Here is a 20961-nt window from a genome sequence, read left to right as displayed (position 1 = left end):
TAAAGTCTTTATTAATTAATTAAAATTGTATTGTGTGCCACTTTTCTAAAGGTCTATTCAATATTAGTTAATTGTTTAATGGTTTAACCTGTTTTTGTGACTGTTTTGCATTAATTTACATAGTCCGGGTCAAAATGACCCGCAACATAATCAATATAATTTTTTTCAACATAGTATAAGGGTTAAATAGGTTTGTACAATAAGTCCAAACAAGTTTATCCAAAAATGTATTTATTTTTCACAAATAAAAGTCAACACAACAACAACAATTAAAGATAACAACAATAATAACAATAATAATATAATATATATACAGATTTTGGGGTGATAGGTGGGCCATGGGTGGACAGAGGTGGTGCCCGTCCTCTGGCTAAGGGGAAAGGGTAGGGTGTTAAACATTGCTGACACAGCTGGACAAGAATAAAAAAAAACTGTGTAATCTTCTTGATATTCAAAAACAAAAAGGAGGCATTCTCTTGAGTCATGGATGTCATCATCATTGGCGATGTTCTGAAAGAACTGCTGTCGATCCACTGCTGTCATGGACAATATGCTGGGCAGTTCAACATGTCCACGGAAAAGAGACATGTCTCGTATCCAGCATACTGCTTCATTGATTCTTGTCATGGTGCTCTGAGAGAAAGACAAAAGTAAATTTGATATCACATTTACATTCAGTACAATACTTTTCACCAATACACATATTCCCATCCTGATAACGTACTGTTAAACCCACTGAGGTCCAAATAATGCTGTGTGTTAGGAAAACAATTGTTTCAACAAGATGTTTCAACAAGATGCTGAAAGTGCAGTATCAACTACTAAAACCTTCTTAACCCCCTACACCTGAATACCTGTTCAAGGGATTCCTCGGGATGTATGTCCCCCATACGTTGAATTTTGCTAAGAAAGAAAGAAGAGGCCTTGTGTGGAGTATAGTACAATTATAGAATAATTGGTTTTTAGATTGGATTTACAGTTGTTGTTTTTTTTAATTCCATCATACCTTGCCGGTTCTTCGGCTAGCAAGACATTACATGCCAAAGCGTTGTCATTAGTGCTGTCAAATAAAACCAGCAGAGTATTAGGAACAGGTTTGCTCCTCATGGAATCATTACATTGAAGAAAATAAGTAGTAATTGCATACTTTGCAGCGAGAGTCATATTTGCAAGCATCGAATGGCACCACCACCTTCATAACCATGGCATGTCATCCTAAAAGAAACAAAGTGCAAACAGGCTCACAATACATGTTTAAACTAAAGGATGCTTTGTTAGTATGATGAAGGCTGTGTGCAAATATCAGTTCATGAGAGTAGGAATACTCAAACGGGAATACTCAACTTGCTTAAAATATTTAACTCACAGACAAAATAATAATTTAGGACCATCAAAGTTTGTGTGTGTGCGCATTAGTGTCAGGGTCACACATTTTCACAAGAGGAGTCCCCACAAAATCATACCTGACTGAAGTCAAATCTCCACCCCAAGGCCATATAAAGAGCGTACTGTAAAGTAGAGATGCAAATCAGAAGGATGGTACGAACATTTTGTATAGGTCTACTGAGACATCTACATGAATATTTCAGTGCCAGGCAAGAGACTCAGACTGGACTACTCTGTATGTCATGGGGAAAACAACAATGTAAAAAGTGCCTCTGCACTCAAAACTGACCATAACCATGAACACTCCACAGTCATTTGAATTGGCCTGGCCTGGAGGGTCCTGCAAAATGTAACAAAATATTGTAACATACACATACACTCCCCTCAACTAATACAATTGTTACCACCACAGCTTAATAATGAGAATCCTAAATACTACTGTACCGTGTTTCTGATGACTTTCCAGTGGCCAGTAGCCAAACATGTGGCAATTGAGCTACAGATAGTAAACAGAACATTAGTTGAGCAGGCAAAGAGTTGTAGCACAAAACCCTCACCACCAAAATCCTTCACATTTTGCAGAACGAGCAGTGAAGCTAGGTGCAACTAAAATGTGCAATTTAAAGTAGAGATGATCTCTTCTGATTGACTTTTGATTTTGATAACTTAAATAATGCTTCACTGCCCCACTACACATGCACACAAACACATATATTCCTAAAGCCATAGACAACAGTTAAAGCTTGATGTAGTAACTGAGTGAATGAAGTAGTTTAGTGGCAAATTTGCCCATTGGTGTATGAATGAACAGTCTATGTATTAACTAAAGGCCCCATGTCAATTTTCTAATACTTATTTCATAACTGCTGTCTATGAGTTTCAGAACATGGAAAACAACAAAACAGCACAAACCTTCTGAACATGAAGGATGTTGTTTTCTTTCAAACAGCATTGCATAGGGAACGGGGAACAGTTCCAATTAAAGAGACGTTCAACCTGAATACGCCTAAATATTGCTCGTCACCAAAGCGCAAGGGATCAGCTGAGTCCAGCTGATATATTCGGAAAGCTTTGGGCATCAGGAGCTGTCAAGTGAAGTGTCAATAACAACAAACCATCAATCAATGTATAGCACATTTTTTGGAGAAATGTTATAAAGGTGGCTACTTTCAATATAATTATAAGCAGGTGTTCCTAGAACTGTGGAAGCTGGATCTGTGGTTGGAAGTTTCCTGCTGTCCCCGTATTCCTACGGGGCCTCCTGAAATCGTCTACGCAGCTCTGACATTTGATCTGTATTCAAATGCATTGCATAGAACTTTTCAGCCGTGGTGGTGTCATGACACATTGTTTTGCTTATCTTTGCCCTGGTTCCAGGTGACAATGCATCTCTAGCCTTTGTAAAAAAGAGAGTTGTTCAATATTTCACTTGGATTTAAAATTTTCATAATAAAAACTGATAAAATTACTTACATATGTAGCAATGGAAGTATGGAAGTCCGTAAATGTAGGGGACCCGGAGAACCCCATTTCCTTCCATGCAGTCTGCAGATGTTGGAGGTTGTGGACCTTTTGATAGTTTGATAGTTTTCGTTAAAGAAAACTAGGTCACTGGATGGATTAATATTTGCCCTTATTTGGAGCCACATCTCCAGCCATCCAAACTCCTCCATGGTCAGGTATACTTGGGCCGGCCCAAAAGCCCTATTTGTCTTGTGCTCCTTCGCCTGTAGTGCCAAAGAAGATGATAAGTTGATTGCCATTTAGGACCATTTGTCAATGATTCTAAATGACAAGCCCTGAAGGACCTGCCATTCAAGATCATGTGTGAATGATCTTAAATGGCAGGCACTCAGGTTGATCTAAAAAAGTGTTTAAGTACAGGTGAAACATCATTAAACTTACGTTTATGACAAATCCCTGATCTGCAGACTTGGCGTCAACCTGTGCCTCCTCCACTTCAGGCATTGTCATGTTTGTTAATACGCCGGTTCTATGGCCATATATACTTGAAATGTATACACTAAAGTAGCCATAGAACCGGCGTATGTTGATAGCACTGGGGTCAGTCTGGATATTGTCTGCAAAAATATAAATTAAAATTCAGGTAAGTGACTGCCAATTAGGATCATTTGAAAACGTACCTGAGCATAGTAGAATTTTAAAAAAGTCTTACCGAGCAGTTTTGGGATTTTCCTGGCCGCCTGCCTCTGACATTTCCGCAGGTCCGCAAGATCGGAATCACCCTTCTGATCTTGCGTTTCTTGACCAAGATCTGGCGAAGGGAGACCGGTTTCTTCAGCTTTTTGATGTCATCTATTATGGCCCTTTTTAAACCAACTAAGGCCTTTTTGGGGAGGCGCGAGGTGTTTGTTAAATTCTTCATGGAAACGCCACCAAACTCCACCACATTCAAGAGGTAGTTTTTGGCAGTGTTCTCCGCCTTTCCCTCTGTGAGGAGCTGTTCTAGCCACCTGCTCAGAAACAAATGTTCTAACTTCAATGTGAACACATAAATAACCTTACATTAATCAGTGAGATACTTACTGGTGAACTCTGCTGATGTTCTCTAGAAATGTCCAATTGGAAAGTGCTGTACTTCCCTTAGTAAGGAACCGCAGGAAGGACAGTACTCTTCCCAATTTGGACCTCTGGTTCTCCAAATGTTTTTTAGTTGCAATGGACCCGCTAAAGTACACCCAATACTCTTCCATGTACTGAACTGAATAAAGAAAGGTTTCAAAAATAACTTGTTTGCTTTATAAAATATAAAAAAAACTGTAACAACCAGTGAAATTACTTACGGATAGGTGCAGGAAAATCTTTGTATCTCTTGAGAAGGCCGCTAGATTTCCCTTTTTTTGTCTTTGGCTGGTCCTCAGAAGATGAGTTCTCATCCTCCTCATCTTCTGGGAGATTTGCTCCAGATGGCCCCGGCTCTGACTCTCCAGACTCCCCACCGCTCGTCTTTTGGAGGGCCTGCTAAAGGTTAAAGGGTAAGGTTTAGCATTCTGCCATTTAAGAGCATATGTGGATGACCTTAAATGGTAGAAATAAAGCTGCCATTTAAGATCATATGTGGATGACCTTAAATGGTAGAAATGAAGCTGCCATTCAACAACATCTGTGAATATCCTAAATGGTAGAATATATTAAATCATTTTACATACCTGCTCAAAAGCGTGGATTTTTGCCTTGGCCTTCTGGATCCAACGCTCCTTGGTCCTCAGCTGCTTCAAAAGCTCCCTATTTTGTTTTACCAATTTGGAGCATGATGAGCAGGTGGGAGTTGGGTCAGACTCGGGGTCAGGCACCCCCTCCGGATTCTCATCCTGGCCAAGGTCCAGGGTTGAAATGACTGGCGAGCTGGGGTTGGTAGCCCTGAGGGCCCTCAAAGCATCCAGGGTTACTTTTTTCCTCACATTGCTCCATGTGGTGACCTTTTTTATAGTACGTGCTTGCTATGGGGTTTCCCACCCTGAAAAGCAGGTGCTTGCTATGGGGCTTCCCACCTTGAAAAGCAGGTGCTTGCTATAGGGTTTCCCTCCCTCAAAAGCAGGGGCAAACAAATCTTAAGCCATCTTGGATCATCTGTCAATTATTCTAAATAGCAAGCCCTGAAGGACCTGTCATTTTGGATAATCTGTCAATGATTCTAAATGGCAAGCCCTGAAGGACCTGTCATTTTTGAGACATCCGCAGTGGCAGGGTACTTGCCATCTGTGTATCTTTGTTAATAGGATATGTGCCATATGGGGGTCCAGGGTGGCGTGGGTGATCCAAGATGGCATGGTTTTGCCCGGGGCTACCATTGCCAGGGGGTCCTAAATGGCAGAGTACTTTGACTTGCCATCCAGGTATCCATTTGAATAGGATTTGTCCCCAGCATGGGGTGGATATGGATTTAACAGGGGTAGCCCAGGAAGATACAAGGGTCTGGAGGGATCCTGGGGCCTTACACCAAAAAAACCCTTCCACAGTTTTATAGGAACTGAGTTTTGTGAAGACCATTGCCATCTTGGTTCATGGGCAAATCCTCCTAAATAGCAAAATGCCATCTTGGAGCTCCAGGCTGGAGGATTGGTAGGCTGGGTATTGGTTGAGATTAGGCCCAGGGATGGAGGCCCTTCCCGGGTGAGAGGGACTGGGAAGGGCCCTGGGTCTGGAGCTCCAGGCTGGGTGTTGGTTGAGATTAGGCCCAGGGATGGAGGTCCTTCCCGGGTGAGAGGGACCGGGAAGGGCCCTGGGTCTGGAGCTCCAGGCTGGGTGTTGGTTAAATTTAGGCCCAGGGATGGAGGCCCTTCCCGGGTGAGAGGGACTGGGAAGGGCCCTGGGTCTGGAGCTCCAGGCTGGGCGTTGGTTGAGATTAGGCCCAAGGATGGAGGTCCTTCCCGGGTGAGAGGGACCAGGAAGGGCCCTGGGTCTGGAGCTCCAGGCTGGGTGTTGGTTGAGATTAGGCCCAGGTATGGAGGCCCTTCCCGGGTGAGAGGGACCGGGAAGGACCCTGGGTGTCTGGAGCTCCAGGCTGGGTGTTGGTTGAGATTAGGCCCAGGGACAGAGGCCCTTCCAGGGTGAGAGGGACCGGGGAGGGCCCTGGGTGTCTGGAGCTCCAGGCTGGAGGATTAGTAGTGTTGGTGGTGGTTGGGCCAGGGAGAGCTACTGGCTTGGGCTCCAGCAGCAGGTTGTTCCCCTGCCCTTCTAAAGCTCAACTTTGCAGCCATACCAGGGGCACAGACACTTAGTCTCCATTGGCAAACCCTTAACTACCTGCCATTTTGGAGACATTCGCATTGGCAGGGCACTTGCCATCTGGGTATCATTGTCAACAGCAGATGTGTCATATAGAATACTTTGTAGCCATACCAGGGGCACAGAAGTCTTTGCCGTTTGGGATTATTTGGTTATAACACAAGGGGGGTGCTTAAGAGTGGGTACCCCGGTTCGGATGGAGGTTCAGGTTATGGAGGTAGGGGTCCATGGTGGCATGGATGATCCAAGGTGGCATAGCTTTGCCCGGGCCTGGTTGCTGGTGGCTGGGTAGGGATAGAGGTTCAGGTTATGGAGGTGGGGTCCATGGTGGCATGGATGATCCAAGGTGGCATGGTTAGGCCCGGGTCTGGTTGCTGGTGGCTGGGTGGGATGGGTCATCATTGCACTGTATTCAAGACACACTGGACCTCCAGACAACCAGGGGTCGACATCCACCTCCACTACCCAGGACTGGAGAGCCCTAGCCCCGCATGGAGGTGGACTGACCACCCCCTTGGACCTCCAGAGAACCGCCCCACTGGTTCTCTGGAGGTCAAGAGTGGGGCTCCAGTCTGACCTCCAGAGGCCCTTACCCTGGTCAACCCCCATGAACTTCTCCCCAAACTTCAAGGTGAAACTAAGGGGGCAGCCTTTTGTAGTCAATCATGTGGTTCCAGTAGACTAATGGTGGGAACAGCAGAAGCTGCTGGACCACCAGGGCCCAGCAGAACCAGGGGGCACCCATGGAGGATCTGTGGCCAGGGATGGTGCACCCTGGCCCGCATGGAGGTGGGTTGATCACCTCCTTTGACCTCCAGACAACCAGGGGCCACATGGAGCACCTGTACCCAGGGATGGTGCACCCTGGCTGGGCAACGACTTCCATGGATCAGCCCCTGGTTCTCTGGAGGTCCAAGGGCCAGAAGATCCAGGGGCACCCATGGAGGATCTGTACCCAGGGATGGTGCACCCTGGCCCGCATGGATGTGTGCAGACGTCCCCCTGGACCTCCAGAGGACCAGGGGCCACATGGAGGATCTGTACCCAGGGATGGAGCACCCTGGCCTGCATGGAGGTGGGTTGAGCACCCCCTTGGTCCTCCAGAGAACCAGGGGCCACATGGAGCATCTGTACCCAGGGATGGTGCACCCTGGCTGGGCAACGACTTCCATGGATCAGCCCCTGGTTCTCTGGAGGTCCAAGGGCCAGCAGAACCAGGGGCACCCATGGAGGATCTGTACCCAAGGATGGTGCACCCTGGCCCGCATGGATGTGTGCAGACATCCCCCTGGACCTCCAGAGGACCAGGGGCCACATGGAGCACCTGTACCTAGGGATGGTGCACCCTGGCCCGCATGGAGGTGCGCTGAGCACCCCCTTGGACCTCCAGACAACCAGGGGCCACATCGAACACCTGTACCCAAGGATGGTGCACCCTGGCTGGGCAACGACTTCCATGGATCAGCCCCTGGTTCTCTGGAGGTCCAAGGGCCAGAAGATCCAGGGGCACCCATGGAGGATCTGTACCCAGGGATGGAGCACCCTGGCCTGCATGGAGGTGGGTTGAGCACCCACCTGGACCTCCAGACAACCAGGGGCCACATGGAGCACCTGTACCCAGGGATGGTGCACCCTGGCCCGCATGGAGGTGGGCTGAGCACCCCCCATGGACCTCCAGAGAACCAGGGGACCAATGGATCATCTCCACCCAGGAACAGAGCACCCTTTTCCTGCAGGAACTTCCATGAAGAAGCCACTGGTACTCACTTAAACCCTAACTAGATTTGGTTGAGACCAGGACAAAGATTGGCCAATCTTTGTTCTGGTCTCAACTTAAACACTAAAGGCCTGAAGCCTCAGTCGTTCCAGTGTTTGGTACTTGATCTGTGGCCATGGCAGAATCTTGGGCCTCATCTGTGGTTGTGGTGGGGTCTTGGGCCTCATCTGTGGCTATTGCAGGATCTTGGGCCTCATCTGCGGTTGTGGTGGGGTCTTGGGCCTCATTAATTCCGGCTGACAGGGAAAAATTCAAAACGGTGAACCAACACTCAAGACCTACCACATTCAACAAATCAATTCCACATACATCAAACAATAATGTTCAGCATCATGAAAATGTAAATATATCAATATATTACATACCCAGCACTGTCTGACCATAAGAATTAAATCCGATGTCGACCCCCACACCAAGCATCTTTTTCATATTTTCTATGGTGGCCGAATTCTTGGCTGTGTTGTAGTGATGTAATATATTCCTCATCAAAAACACGTGAGAAGAAGGAGTCATCATATTTAAAAAATAGTTATTCTTCCTCATCCCCGAGAACAGCTGTTCGGCACATTGACTGTTCAGCCAGTCACATAATTCTGGGGCGAGATCGACCCTTCGCAATACATCTCTGGCATCTTTAGTATTGGCTTCATGAAATCAGTCATACAGAGCATAACGCTCTGATGACCCAGTGATAGGGTGGTCATTAAAATCAGGAACCTCCTTTTTCTGGGATAGCCACGACAAATTGGCTTTGACTTGCCCTGAAATGGCAAGACAAATATTTGACAGGGTGGGCTCCAGCAGTCGTCCATCGTGTGGTCTGAATGTTCCTGGCAGCCTGGTATTGGCATGTGTTGCCAACCCTCGTGCAAAGTCATAAAGTGTGATGTTGGGGAAGTGCTTCATTGATAATAAGAGGTCAATGAAGTCCCTTGGGCTTTCAGCTCTAAATTTAAATTTCACAGCATACACCACAGCACATGGGCATGTGACTACTGCCCAGCCACCTGTCAGAGAAAACAGGACATACAATAACTGAACTCCTCCAAGCAAATTTCTTCAACATATTCAAACTTTCAAATCACTGCATTTTAGCAACCTTACCAGAAGCACCCCAGACATGTGAAAACACGGTTTTTCTTCTCCGTCTGGAGTCTTATTATCAAGTCCAGACGTGACCCCTTAGGGTCAATCCCACACTGCCTGCACAAGGAACGCACAGCTTCCATCTACAATGAACATTAGCAATTTGTTTAATGCCGTAAACCAATACTACTTCACTTTTGGCCACAATGTGGTATCCTTGTTAACAGACACACAAAAGAATTTGTGATCCATACCTTTAACTTCAGTAGCTCATCTTTAAGACGGTCCTCTGTCACAGTCAATTCCATCTCTTCATTTGCACTGTGTGGTGAATGTATCTTACTGTGTTCCGTGTTTAGGATCACACTTCCCCTCCTTGTGTGAGGCCCTATCCATGGAGCCCAGAACTTGTAACTTGGCCTGACAATGAAAGGAATGGCCTTGTTGCCTTTAAATAAATGGAAATATAATTAGGTTGCTAACATTATTGCTAGATAAACATTGCCTAATTACATAACCAACACCCCATATGCAACTAATTGAATCAATTAGAAAATGTAATAAATTGTCTACATACTCACTTGGCACTAACCCACGGGAAATCATTTCCATGGAAACTTTATCCCAAAAGTCCTCGACATTTACATTGCCATCAAAACCCTCTGGTGGGTTATCAATGTTGCTCACTTACAACAAACAAACAAAAAAATTAAATGGAATACATCTAAATCTGTACAGGCTGAACAGGTGGTGTTTCAAACAAGGGCAGCAAATTCCAGGTACAATGGAATGATGAATAGACAGGCAGATACTAAGTTAGACAGATATGAGCTTACCAGCCATACTGAAGACACCCTTCTTATGAAGGTCCATCACAACAGATACTGGGTTATGTCCACATGACACACATGCATATGTGTAGTCATGATCATAAAGCACTTCGAATGCCAGGTAGGAGTGCAGAACTCTGTTTTTTGAGGGATAGGTCTGGCCGGAGGTTCTCTCTAAAACCTCAATGGTTCTACTTACAGCCTGGTGGGTCTGTAAAATCAGGATAAACACAGTCAAACCAGTTAGCTTCATACAAGACAGATTCAGCCAGTTTACACCAATACAGGCCAGAATGAATAGAACTGATGTAAATGAAAGTAATGCAAATAAAGACAAGAACTGTCAGAAATGTCATCTGTGTTGGAATGGCAGACATCTCACGTCCCATATCAAAACTATGGTGGGCCACCACAGTCTCATCCTGGGTGCGATTTACCGGGGGGGATGGGGGGGATTTACCCCCCCTCTGTTTGTGACGTCCCCCCCTCTGATCATTCATGTTTTATCCCTGGGGGAGATACATCCCCCCCCCTCTGGTCTGAATTTAAAAATGTATATAAATTAGGGCCGTCAGTTTTAACGCGTAAGACCACAACGCCGACATTTTTTTTGTCGCTGTTAATCGCGTGTCTAAACACACACACCGTTCCCTAATGTTTTTCCCCCTCCGGACTGAGGTTTCTTTTACCCTCGGCGCTTTCCGTAGTTTCAAGAGAGCTAGAGACTGTAACTGTAGTAAAACAGACCCACGCTCACTGTTGCACAGGCTGTTCATTTCATGCGACTATGGACTTGTTTTATTCTAAAGGCGCTTGTAAATTTCATGAGTCACAGGTTGCGGTTTTTTTGTTGGGACGTTTCTGAAAGTGAAATCGCTTATTTGGGCTCTAAAATAAGTGACGAAACAGCGTTGTTAAGAGACCTGCCTGCCTGCACCAGAAACTTTGTATCAAGCTGAAATATTCCTCCGCCATAGGAGCCGATGGTAGTAAAGGCAGAGAGAGCAACTCTGCACATATTTTCTGCAGTTTACGGTGCAATAACCGGCGATAACTGCTGAAAGTAGATTACTTGGTGCAGATCACCATTTCGAGCAGACATTGGTTCTGAAGATGAGTTTTTAACATGCTGATAACATTGCAGAAACCCAACCCATAAACCGTACTTTAATGCTTATTAATTTGTTTTCTCTGTATTTGACAAACTAAGGCTGAATTACGTTGCCAAACGAAGGACCTGGAGTTACTAAACAGTTGCTAAACATTCTCTTTCAGGGTATTAAGCTCCTGCCCAGTTGCAAGCAAAGTGTAAGACTGGAATGACCTGGAGATTTAAAACCTTTTTCCAGGCTTAAACTGTATGAATATAGATATAAACAGCAAGCAAAAATATTTAAAGAAGTTATTGTTAGTGTGAAAGCTCCGAATTAGATGTGTGTGTGAGAGAGTGAAAAAAAACGAACAATAAAACTTGACTTTATTGAAATGTAAAATTTTTATTAATGCCTAATACCATGTCTATCTTTGTTTAATAGGCAAAAAATATATTGGCATGGTATTTATTTACAAATTTATTTACACATTGTTTAAACATCATGGCGTCATGATTAGTCATTTAGCCATTATAGTCCAGAGTTTAACATTTGTCACTAGGTTGTTTTCATTCCAATTCTCAAAAGTGCTTGAAAAATAACAAAATAAAAATATTTTTTGTACAAGCATGTATTTTATTAGTGTCATTTATTGCAAAATTGCATATTAAAATGCCCAAACAGGCTATTACACTTTCAGAAATAAAAGGATAAAACATAAAATTAATTTGCAATTAATCTCGAGTTACCTATCGACATTATGTGATTAATCGAGGAAATGATCCCCCCCTGTTTTTTTTGCAAATCGCACATTGGTCTCATCAATATATGGAAAACACTGTGTGTATATACACACCCATCCTACACTCCCAAGTTAATTAGAGGATATCAAAGAGATTATACATCCTACCTGAAGACTGTTCTGAAGAAAGAGACAGGGGTGCAAGGACAGGAGTGTATGGTCATCAAAATTGTAGACACCATCTGACCACTCCTGATATCGGTACATCATGCCACATGTGTAGCACTGCTTTCTGAACAATGAAATTCCTGATGAAGACAAATACAGGATGTTTCACAGGCGTAACCAGGCAGTTTAAGCCAAATACAAATAATTACAGTGTATAAAAATGCAATGAACCCTAAGATCAATCTATAGATGGATAGATAGATACTTTATCAATCCTGACGATAAGAAATTGACAAACCTTCAATAACACCTGTCACAGTGAGGATTTTGCCCTTGGTTGTTATTAGCTCCAGTTCCCCAAGTAGAGCTGCCTCAGAACATTCAGTGCAGAATGTTTCTGCTGGGGTATACAATCTTGGGAAATTATCTGTGATTACCATATTAGTGTCTGGTACAGAGGGCATTCTCTTGCGGTGGTATATGTACTGCACCATTTTTTCTAAAACATCTCCCTCTGGTGGGTAGTGGCCTCCTTCCTCTTCCTCTTCACCTTCCACTGCTGTAGGGAAACGGTTTGGAACAAGTTCTTCCTCCACACTTCGTGTCCTCTGAAAAAGTTCACGCTCAAACTGAAACAGGTGCCACTTTGCAAAACATTAGTGCAGGCAAGACTGCCTTGGCCTTGCACAAGGACAGTGCCAGGAATTCTGTTTTGAGTCAAAGGTGACCATAAGTCATCCAAACCTACTGTAATACGATACAGTAGGCTCATAAATGGAAATAAACCTCTTTGTTGAGGGATTGCAAATTGAGAGTTTACAGGACAGAGGTGTTCCTGCATCTGTAGCCTCCCTTTGGCGTTTCAGACAACTCTCCTTCTTGTCCTCTCCAAAGCATTTCTCATTCACCATCTCCTGCAGTACATCTTCAGTGAGAGAGGGGTTTTCACCTCTGAATTGTGGACAGTAAACAAGTGACTGGATGTGGTGACACTCAAAAGGTCTACAATTTGAGCGTTCAGCAAATTCTGCATTGATTTTGCAGATATCCAGCTCACATTTGGTCGACTGTTCCTTCCCCCAAGTCCTTTTGACCACATGGATGGGAGTGTTGGGTCCTAAAAATGACTTCACCACAGCAAATATTCCATTTTTATAATCTATTGCCTGGGATTTCAAATGCTTACTTGCTGTAATGTCTACTCCTTTGGGCTTATGTTTCCTCTGAATGTGCAGTCTCGCGTTTCTCCTGTTTATAGTCATAGCACATTGTGGACACATGACGGATTCTTTTTTACTCCTCTTGTGTGGTAGGGCGCAAGAGAGGCGGCAGGAGATGGTGGAGCACTGGTCGCTGCAATGCTGGAGGCCAAACGATGGGGGGAGGCAGAAGAAGAAAGGGGCGTGTTGGAGGGGCAGTCATTTAAGTGTGTAGTTACCCGGTCTTTCCTGATTATTGTCTGAGTACAATACAGACAGTGGAAGTGTGCAGTTGACCTGCACTGCAGGTTGCATTTGCAAATGTCATACTCTGTAAAAGAGAAACACAACCACTTATCAATAACTCAAAGAATTGTAGTAGTTGTACATAGTTGTGGTTTAAAACAAACTACATCCATGTCTGCAACCCTACCTGCATGATGCACAGCATGTTTAAGGTGATTATAAATACGATTAGATATATTGTAGTTATTCTCTGTAGAGAATTTGCAGCAGGGGCATTTGAATATACCATCCTTGAGGTACTGCTGAATGGCTGGACGGTCTTTAAAGTGTGTTGGATGTTGAAAAACATGATCAAATCATGCATTATGCATTAATCATCATAGTGGTTCTTTACAGGGCTTAAACATGCTTTTAACATTTGAAGATTCATTAAGCTGGCCTGCTGACAAACCTTGACCAAAACATTTGCCTTTTTCTGTGCATGTACAGTTTTAAAAAAATATTAATGATTATTATCTATGACAACAAACTGTACTGTTCACCAACATAGTCAAAAACTTTTGTAAATGGACATTGTTTTACAAATTAAACGGCTAGCAACTCTGCTGATATGTGTAAATAAACGTTAGCAGGCTGGATACTTTGGATACTTGGATACTTTACATGGATACTTTAAAGCGAGAAGCGACTTCACCCACGGTGTCGATGTACACTCTTCACCCCCGCTCTGCCTGCAGTCATCTGCGCACAACTCCCCCCCCCCGCCAGCATTCATCCGCGCAAAACTTGTCCCCCCCGCTCCACCAGCAGTCATCCGCGCAAAACTTGTCATCCATGCAAAACTTGTCCCCCCCTCCCGCTCCGCCAGCAGTCAGTCAACCGCGCAAAACTTGCACCCCCCCGCCAGCAGTCATCCGCGCAAAACTTGTCCCCCCCCCCACTCCGCCAGCAGTCATCCGCGCAAAACTTGTCATCCAAGGCAAGGCAAGGCAAATTTATTTATATAGCACAATTCAGTACAAAGACAATGCAAAGTGCTTTACATGATTAAAATATAGCAAAATAAAACAGAATAAGAGCAAGTAGGAATAAAATATAGAAAGAAAATAGAACAAAAAAGTGGTGATTCAGTTAACTAGGACAGTTGAAGGCAATTTTAAACAAATGTGTTTTTAATCTTGATTTAAAAGAACTCAGGCTTTCCGCACTTTTACAGTTTTCTGGAAGTTTGTTCCAGATAATTGGAGCATAGGAACTAAATGCTGCTTCTCCGTGTTTAGTTCTGGTTCTAGGTATGCAGAGTAGACTGGAGCCAGAAGACCTTAGTGGTCTGGAGGGTTTATACGCTGATAACAAGTCTGTGATGTATTTAGGAGCTAAGCCATTTAAGGATTTATAGACTAACAGAAGTATTTTAAAGTCTATTCTCTGAGATATAGGGAGCCAGTGTAAGGACTTTAGAACTGGGGTTATGTGCTCTACTTTCTTAGTCTTAGTGAGGACGCGGGCAGCAGCGTTCTGGATCAGCTGCAGCTGTCTGATCCACTTTTTAGGCAGACCTGTAAAAACACCGTTGCAGTAATCAATTCGACTAAAAATAAACGCATGGATTAGTTTTTCTAGATCCTGCTGAGACATTAGTCCTTTAATCCTAGAAATGTTCTTCAAGTGATAGAAAGCCGACCTTGTAACTGTCTTTAGATGCTTTTGAAGGTTCAGGTCTGAGTCCATCACTACACCCAGGTTGCGGGCCTGATTAGTGGTTTTTAGCTGAAGCGACTGAAGCTGTGTGCTAACTTTTGATCTTTCCTCTATTGGTCCAAATATTATTACTTCAGTTTTGTTTTTATTCAATTGGAGAAAATTTTGGCACATCCACGTATTGATTTCTTCTAGGCATTTACTCAGTGCCTGAACTGGTCCATAGTCACCTGGTGACATGGTGATGTAGAGCTGTGTGTCGTCTGCATAGTTATGGTAGCTGATGTTGTTATTTTTTATTATCTGGGCTAGAGGGAGCATGTAGATATTGAAGAGGAGGGGACCCAGGATGGACCCTTGGGGAACCCCACATGGGATTTTTGTCATCTCTGATGTAAAGTTACCTACTGATACAAAAAAGTCCCTGTCCTTTAAGTAGGATTTAAACCAGTTGAGTGCTGTACCAGAGAGGCCGACCCAGTTCTCCAGATGTTCTAACAGGATGGAGTGATCGACAGTATCAAATGCTGCACTAAGGTCCAATAGTACCAGCACGGTGGTTCTTCCACAGTCTGTATTTATATGGATGTCATTAAACACCTTGATCAGGGCGGTCTCTGTACTGTGGTGAGCACGGAAACCTGACTGGAAAACGTCAAAGCGGCTGGTCGTTGTTAAGAAGGTGTTTAATTGTTGAAATACAGCTTTTTCAATAATCTTACTGATAAAGGGGAGGTTTGAGATGGGCCTGTAGTTCTGGAGTAGAAGTTTGTCTAAATTATTCTTTTTCAGCAGTGGTTTGATAATTGCTGTTTTTAGGGACTGGGGGAAAACACCTGACAGGAGGGACGTGTTTATTATCTGAGTCAAATCAGACATTATGACAGGTAAAACTTTTTTAAAGAAAGCTGTGGGGAGAACATCAAGACAGCATGAAGAGGAACTTAGCTGCTGAATTATCTGCTCTAAGCTTTTGTAGTTTATTTGGCTGAATTGGGACATTTTGTCAGGATAAGTTCCAGCTGAGTACCGCTTTGGTTCTGGAGCTGGTGTGGATGTACAAACAGATCCTCTAATCTTTTGGATTTTTTCAGTAAAGAAGTTTGCAAATTCGTTGCAGGCCCTGGTGGAGTGGAGTTCTGAAGCCACGGACACAGGAGGATCTGTTAACCTGTCGACTGTGGCAAATAAGACACGAGCGTTATTAATGTTTTTCTTAATGATCTCAGAAAAGAAAGATTCTCTTGCATTTTTCAGTTGTAAGTTATATCTGTTAAGTCTCTCTTTATAGATGTCATAGTGAACCAGGAGTCTATTTTTTCTCCACCTGCGTTCAGCTTTGCGACATTCCCTTTTTTCACTTCTAACTGATGGAGCATTTCTCCAAGGAGATTTTTTCTTCCCGTAAAAAACCTTCACTTTAACTGGAGCAATGCAGTCAATGATGTCTGAGACTTTAGACTGAAAGTTATCTACTAGCTCATCTACTGAGTTGCAGCCCAAGGTTGAGGTAGCAGAGTAAGCTTGAATAAAATTTTCTGTGGCATTGTCCTTAAAGGTGCGTTTTCTTACGATGTCCCTTTGGCTAAATGAGTCACTGGTAATGATACATTCAAAGGTAACGGAGAAGTGATCGGATAAGGCAACATCAGTTACATTGACCTGTGAAATGTTTAGACCTTTAGTGATGATTAAGTCTAAAATATGCCCCTGCTTGTGTGTTGGCTGTTTAACATTCTGAGTTAAACCAAAGTTTCTAAGTGTGTCACACAGTTCTTTTGCACTTCTGTCTTCAGGGTTGTCAACGTGAAAGTTGAAGTCTCCAACAATAATTAAAAAGTCATAATCAACACATATCACAGACAAGAGGTGACTGAAATCATTAAAAAAGTTTGATGTGGACTTAGGAGGCCTGTAAACATTCAGAAACATAGTTCGTACCGGGCTCTTTACCTGGAGAGCCAAATGTTCAAAAGAGTCAAATTTTCCCAAAAACACCTTTTTACACTTTAGTGAATCATTAAACAATGTTGCTACTCCTCCACCTTTCCTTTGCTGTCTGCTCTCACAAAGAAAATTGTAGTTTGGAGGAGTCGACTCCAGCAGAATAGCTGCTTCATTAGATTCATGTAACCATGTTTCTGTTAAAAACATAACATCAAGATTATTGTCAATAATGAAGTCATTAATTAAAAGGGATTTTCCTGACAGAGATCTAATGTTTAATAAACCTAGTTTATATGATTTGGTGGTTGATGGTGTCTTTGTGGCAGGTTGCATCTGACAGTTTATGACTTTTAAGTACGACTGATTATTCCTGTCTGTTTTCCTTTTGCTTTTCTTATTTCTGCCACGTATCATAACAGATATTCCATGTTCTCCGTCAGGAGGCCCAGGCTTATGCTGGTGGCGGTCTTGACTGATAAACGTACAGCCAGGGCCTGCTGCATATCACAAGGACGTTATGCGAAGGTCTTCAGGACAGGCATGTTCTGTGATATGTAGAGGAGGAGGAGGATCTGGACCTCTGCGTCCTTTGGAAGATGCTGATTTAGTCACAGAACTGTGGTTTTCAGAATTAATATGTGGAGAGGATGTCAACCGTAGACCAATCTTAAGGACTTTGTTCATGGTGTGAGAAAAATCCAGGAAAGGAACCTCTGGGCTTTGTGGAGAAGAAGGCGAGGCGGGTGTAGTCTGGATCGGTGTTCGTGACGATGGCGGTTCTTGGTCCTCTCTTTGTCCTGCTGAGATCTGGGATGAATCCTCCTGTAGCTCTGATGTAGCCTCTTTCTGTGTCATCTTTCTGGCCATCTTTATCTTGGCTTGTTCGGGCTGCACTGGGCTTATCTTTTGTTTAGGCACTGGATGTTCTTTGTTTTGGGACAAAGCTGATGCTGTATGGTTTACAGAATAGAAGATGTTTGAAATCAGTCGTTTTGCACCTGACCTATTTAGAGAGAAGCCATCTCTGTTGAACAGATGTCTTCTTTCCCAGAAGATGTTAAAGTTGTCTATGAAGGTTACAGTTGTTTCTTTGCATGTTTTTTCCAGCCATTTGTTTAGCATCAGAATTCGGGAAAAAATCTCGTCTCCACAAGCCACGGGCGGGAAAGGGCCGCTGAGAAGCACCTTGACATTTTTGCCATGAACTAAGTTCAACAGACGAATGTAATCCTCTTTCAATACTTCTGATTTTCTTATCCGGGTGATGTCGCCCAGGGCTTCAGCTTGTATTATGAGTTTTTCCAAGGTCGGGCGCTCTTTCAAGATCCTTGGAAGGATGTCTAATAAATCAGACACCAGGCCATAGTTCAAATTGTTATAAATTAACACCTCTGTGTTTTTCTTGTTACAGAAATGTTTAATCCCACATACAGACCCACTGCATAAAATCAGGGTCCTTGGCCCCGTGGCATGTCTTTTCTCTGATGTATTAGAGCGAAAGTCGTTGACGTACCTTTGAGTGTTGTCATGATTCTCCTGGGTCACATTTTGGAGCGGAGCGAATCTGTTTCGTAAAGGAATTCCAGCATTTCCAGCAGGTTTACTCCTATCATTTGTTGTGGGAACAGCCCGCTGTTGTTTCACTTGTCCTGGGACATCTCTCTGTAGTCTCGGCCAGTTTTCTTTGTCTAGGCGTGGGGTTCGTTGGTCCTTTGGTCTTGCACCCAGAGTGGTCCAGGGATTCTCATTTTCCTCAGGGATCTGTTTGTTCAGAGAGTTGCTGGGCTGGTGGTCCCCGTTTGGAGTCGCAGGCAGGGTTGTTTCATTTCCATACGCGCCGTTTACATCATAATTCAGTTCGAGTCGGCATATCTTCTGTTCTATAACGGCGATCTTTTGTAGAAGCGTGTCAAGGTCCACTGTGGTGAAGGTAGGCATCTTTGCAAAATCAAAATCAAAAATAAATAAAAAGAAAATAAATAAAAATAACTAAATCCAACTTTCCGTGGTTTTGGCAAAGAGATAAAAAGGAGATAAAAAGTAAAACGCAGGAAAATGCAAGCAAGCAGGGAGCAGAGAAAAAAGCGTCCGAGCAGGCAGAGAGGCGGAGCAGAAAATCCGCGCAAAACTTCCACCCCCTGCCAGCAATCATCTGCGCAAAACTTGTCACCCGCTCAAGTTTGTCACCCGCTCCGCCAGCAGTCAACCGCGCAAAACTTGTTCTCCGCCCCGCTCCGCCAGCAGTCATCCGCACAAAACTTGCACCCCCCTCCGCCAGCAGTCATCCGCGCAAAACTTGTACCCCCCCCCCCAGCAGACATCCGCGCAAAACATTATATTTCTCAAGCTGAAATAATTTTCACTCTAACTGTTGGGCTCTTACTAATCTTGCATACTTTCTGATATCGTTTTGTAATGTTCATTTGACATCATGGGGGATGCCACTCTCCACTGTTCACCACATCGTCCATCAGGGTTTGCAGGGCTGACCCAATTGACCGCTGCCATGTTCCTAAAAATGTTTAAGAAGACGCAGAAAATGACTTTACTACAACTGTTTTCATAACCCTTACATGAGAAAAGCTAAAAAGTGATTATACTTGCTATCTAAATGTAATCGTGGTCGGGTAGAACCTCCTCCAGGGCAGACACCTTGGCAGAGAGCTGGTCCCGCCAGGGACCACCACTGACTGCCTCCCCCTCCTCATCCTCTGGCATGTCGTCCTGCACTTCATCGTCTGGGGCCATGATGTCACCGGCTCCCAGGCAGATGTTGTGCATTTAAGTTGATGCAGCGGTACATCGGCCTTGTCTGGATAGAGACACGAAGATTAAGAACAACAGGATTAGATGATATCAATTTCATTTTAGCTGATATGATTCTAGTGAATGTTAACCCCTTAACGCCTGGTCTTGCTAATTTGTGACTAAACAATTCTGGCCTTTACTTATTTTACTTCATCTAGATCCACTGTTTAACTTTTTTTAAACGTTTTTATATTTAGATTTATTTTTCCTGTATGATTTTTTCGTTATATAATTACAAATAAAATCAGGCAGTAAGGGGATAACAATTTAGACAATGATTTATTTCTCAATATTACTTTGGCTTCTCAACACAACATTAGTGATAGTGAAAGTAGTGATTTAAGTCAGTTATTTACAGGGTTTGTACACATTTAACAATTCAATTCAAATTACTAAAGTTACAAACATAAGCCTATATCAAGTCTTACAAATAAATATAACATTTTATATTTAAACATATTCGTCAATCTGCTGACAAGCGTTTGTTTAATAACTGGTATATTATGATCATTAGCCGGCCCCTGTGGGTGAAAATAATAGCAGGTAAATGTCCACTGCGCTCCTCCAGCCTGAGAAAAATTTGTCGCCGGTTTTACTGCCGCCGAAGCCGTCTAAACAGACTCTACTCCTTTGTGTCGTTTATCGGCGCTGGTGCTGTTTTTCGCCGGGCTTGGGGTAGACGTGATGACGTCTTGTCGCAACCAGGAAGTACTCCAAAGGCTATTGTGTGCCATTGCTGCACAATTGTGCACATTTTTATGAATCTATTTATTGACATTTGTGATTATCTCCACTATAGGGATCATCACACCTGACTTGTTAGTAATTAATCTGCTGACGCAACACTGTTTTCTTTTTCTTTGAGAATGAATGAATGCATTTGATGATATACATGCATTTTATGCTTTTCATCACATAATGCTTATTTACATCTAACATGTAACAACATGTTTTGTTACATGTAACGTACGGAAAACACAGAATCTCTATATAAAGGGATCCACAATTAGTTAAACATGTTGGCCTAAATATGTTGTAAATTTTTTGTTGACTATAAAATTGTTGTTTATGATATGTAAAAACTGATATTTACTTAAAAAATTGTATATCCATTGCTCTATTTTTATACCCATGGAGGCCACCCTTTTTTCAACTGCGCAATGCATGCTGGGTTGATGATGCTGTTAGGTCCTACTGGACTGGAACCTATAATCCGAGTTGTTTATTGTAT

General features: G+C 43.4%; 5 long non-coding RNA genes across 9 annotated transcripts; all 5 read right to left on the bottom strand.

Moving 5' to 3' along the window:
- Positions 1-328: 328 nt before the first annotated feature.
- On the bottom strand, positions 329-2962 carry LOC118557277. The gene is made up of 9 exons (XR_004927755.1): positions 2860-2962; positions 2299-2782; positions 1831-1882; positions 1676-1726; positions 1464-1508; positions 1148-1215; positions 1007-1060; positions 855-903; positions 329-633 (listed from the first exon to the last, which is right to left on the bottom strand). It is a non-coding gene; the product is annotated as an uncharacterized LOC118557277 (long non-coding RNA).
- A 9-nt stretch (positions 2963-2971) lies between these two features.
- On the bottom strand, positions 2972-5566 carry LOC118557278. Of its 4 annotated transcripts, none has more exons than XR_004927757.1 (6): positions 4557-5566; positions 4191-4368; positions 3934-4108; positions 3563-3860; positions 3292-3467; positions 2972-3113 (listed from the first exon to the last, which is right to left on the bottom strand). It is a non-coding gene; the product is annotated as an uncharacterized LOC118557278 (long non-coding RNA). The 4 variants fall into 4 exon arrangements; XR_004927758.1 differs by having other exon boundaries at positions 4191-4365; XR_004927759.1 differs by lacking the exon at positions 4557-5566 and having other exon boundaries at positions 4187-4528.
- A 2439-nt stretch (positions 5567-8005) lies between these two features.
- LOC118557490 lies at positions 8006-9044 on the bottom strand. The gene is made up of 3 exons (XR_004927905.1): positions 9017-9044; positions 8278-8919; positions 8006-8148 (listed from the first exon to the last, which is right to left on the bottom strand). It is a non-coding gene; the product is annotated as an uncharacterized LOC118557490 (long non-coding RNA).
- A 3-nt stretch (positions 9045-9047) lies between these two features.
- On the bottom strand, positions 9048-9740 carry LOC118557489. Its single transcript, XR_004927904.1, has 3 exons — positions 9580-9740; positions 9253-9446; positions 9048-9141 (listed from the first exon to the last, which is right to left on the bottom strand). It is a non-coding gene; the product is annotated as an uncharacterized LOC118557489 (long non-coding RNA).
- Positions 9741-9888: 148 nt separating this feature from the next.
- On the bottom strand, positions 9889-19450 carry LOC118557421. 2 transcript variants are annotated; one of them, XR_004927862.1, is made up of 4 exons: positions 19319-19450; positions 12128-13359; positions 11830-11969; positions 9889-10039 (listed from the first exon to the last, which is right to left on the bottom strand). It is a non-coding gene; the product is annotated as an uncharacterized LOC118557421 (long non-coding RNA). The 2 variants fall into 2 exon arrangements; XR_004927863.1 differs by lacking the exon at positions 19319-19450 and adding an exon at positions 13462-13678.
- Positions 19451-20961: the final 1511 nt, after the last annotated feature.

The sequence above is a fragment of the Fundulus heteroclitus genome, chromosome 23 (genome assembly GCF_011125445.2).
Source record: "Fundulus heteroclitus isolate FHET01 chromosome 23, MU-UCD_Fhet_4.1, whole genome shotgun sequence".
NCBI classification, from domain to species: Eukaryota; Metazoa; Chordata; class Actinopteri; order Cyprinodontiformes; family Fundulidae; genus Fundulus; species Fundulus heteroclitus.
Note: the sequence above shows the minus strand (reverse complement) of the source record. Positions and strands in the feature narration are given on the sequence as shown.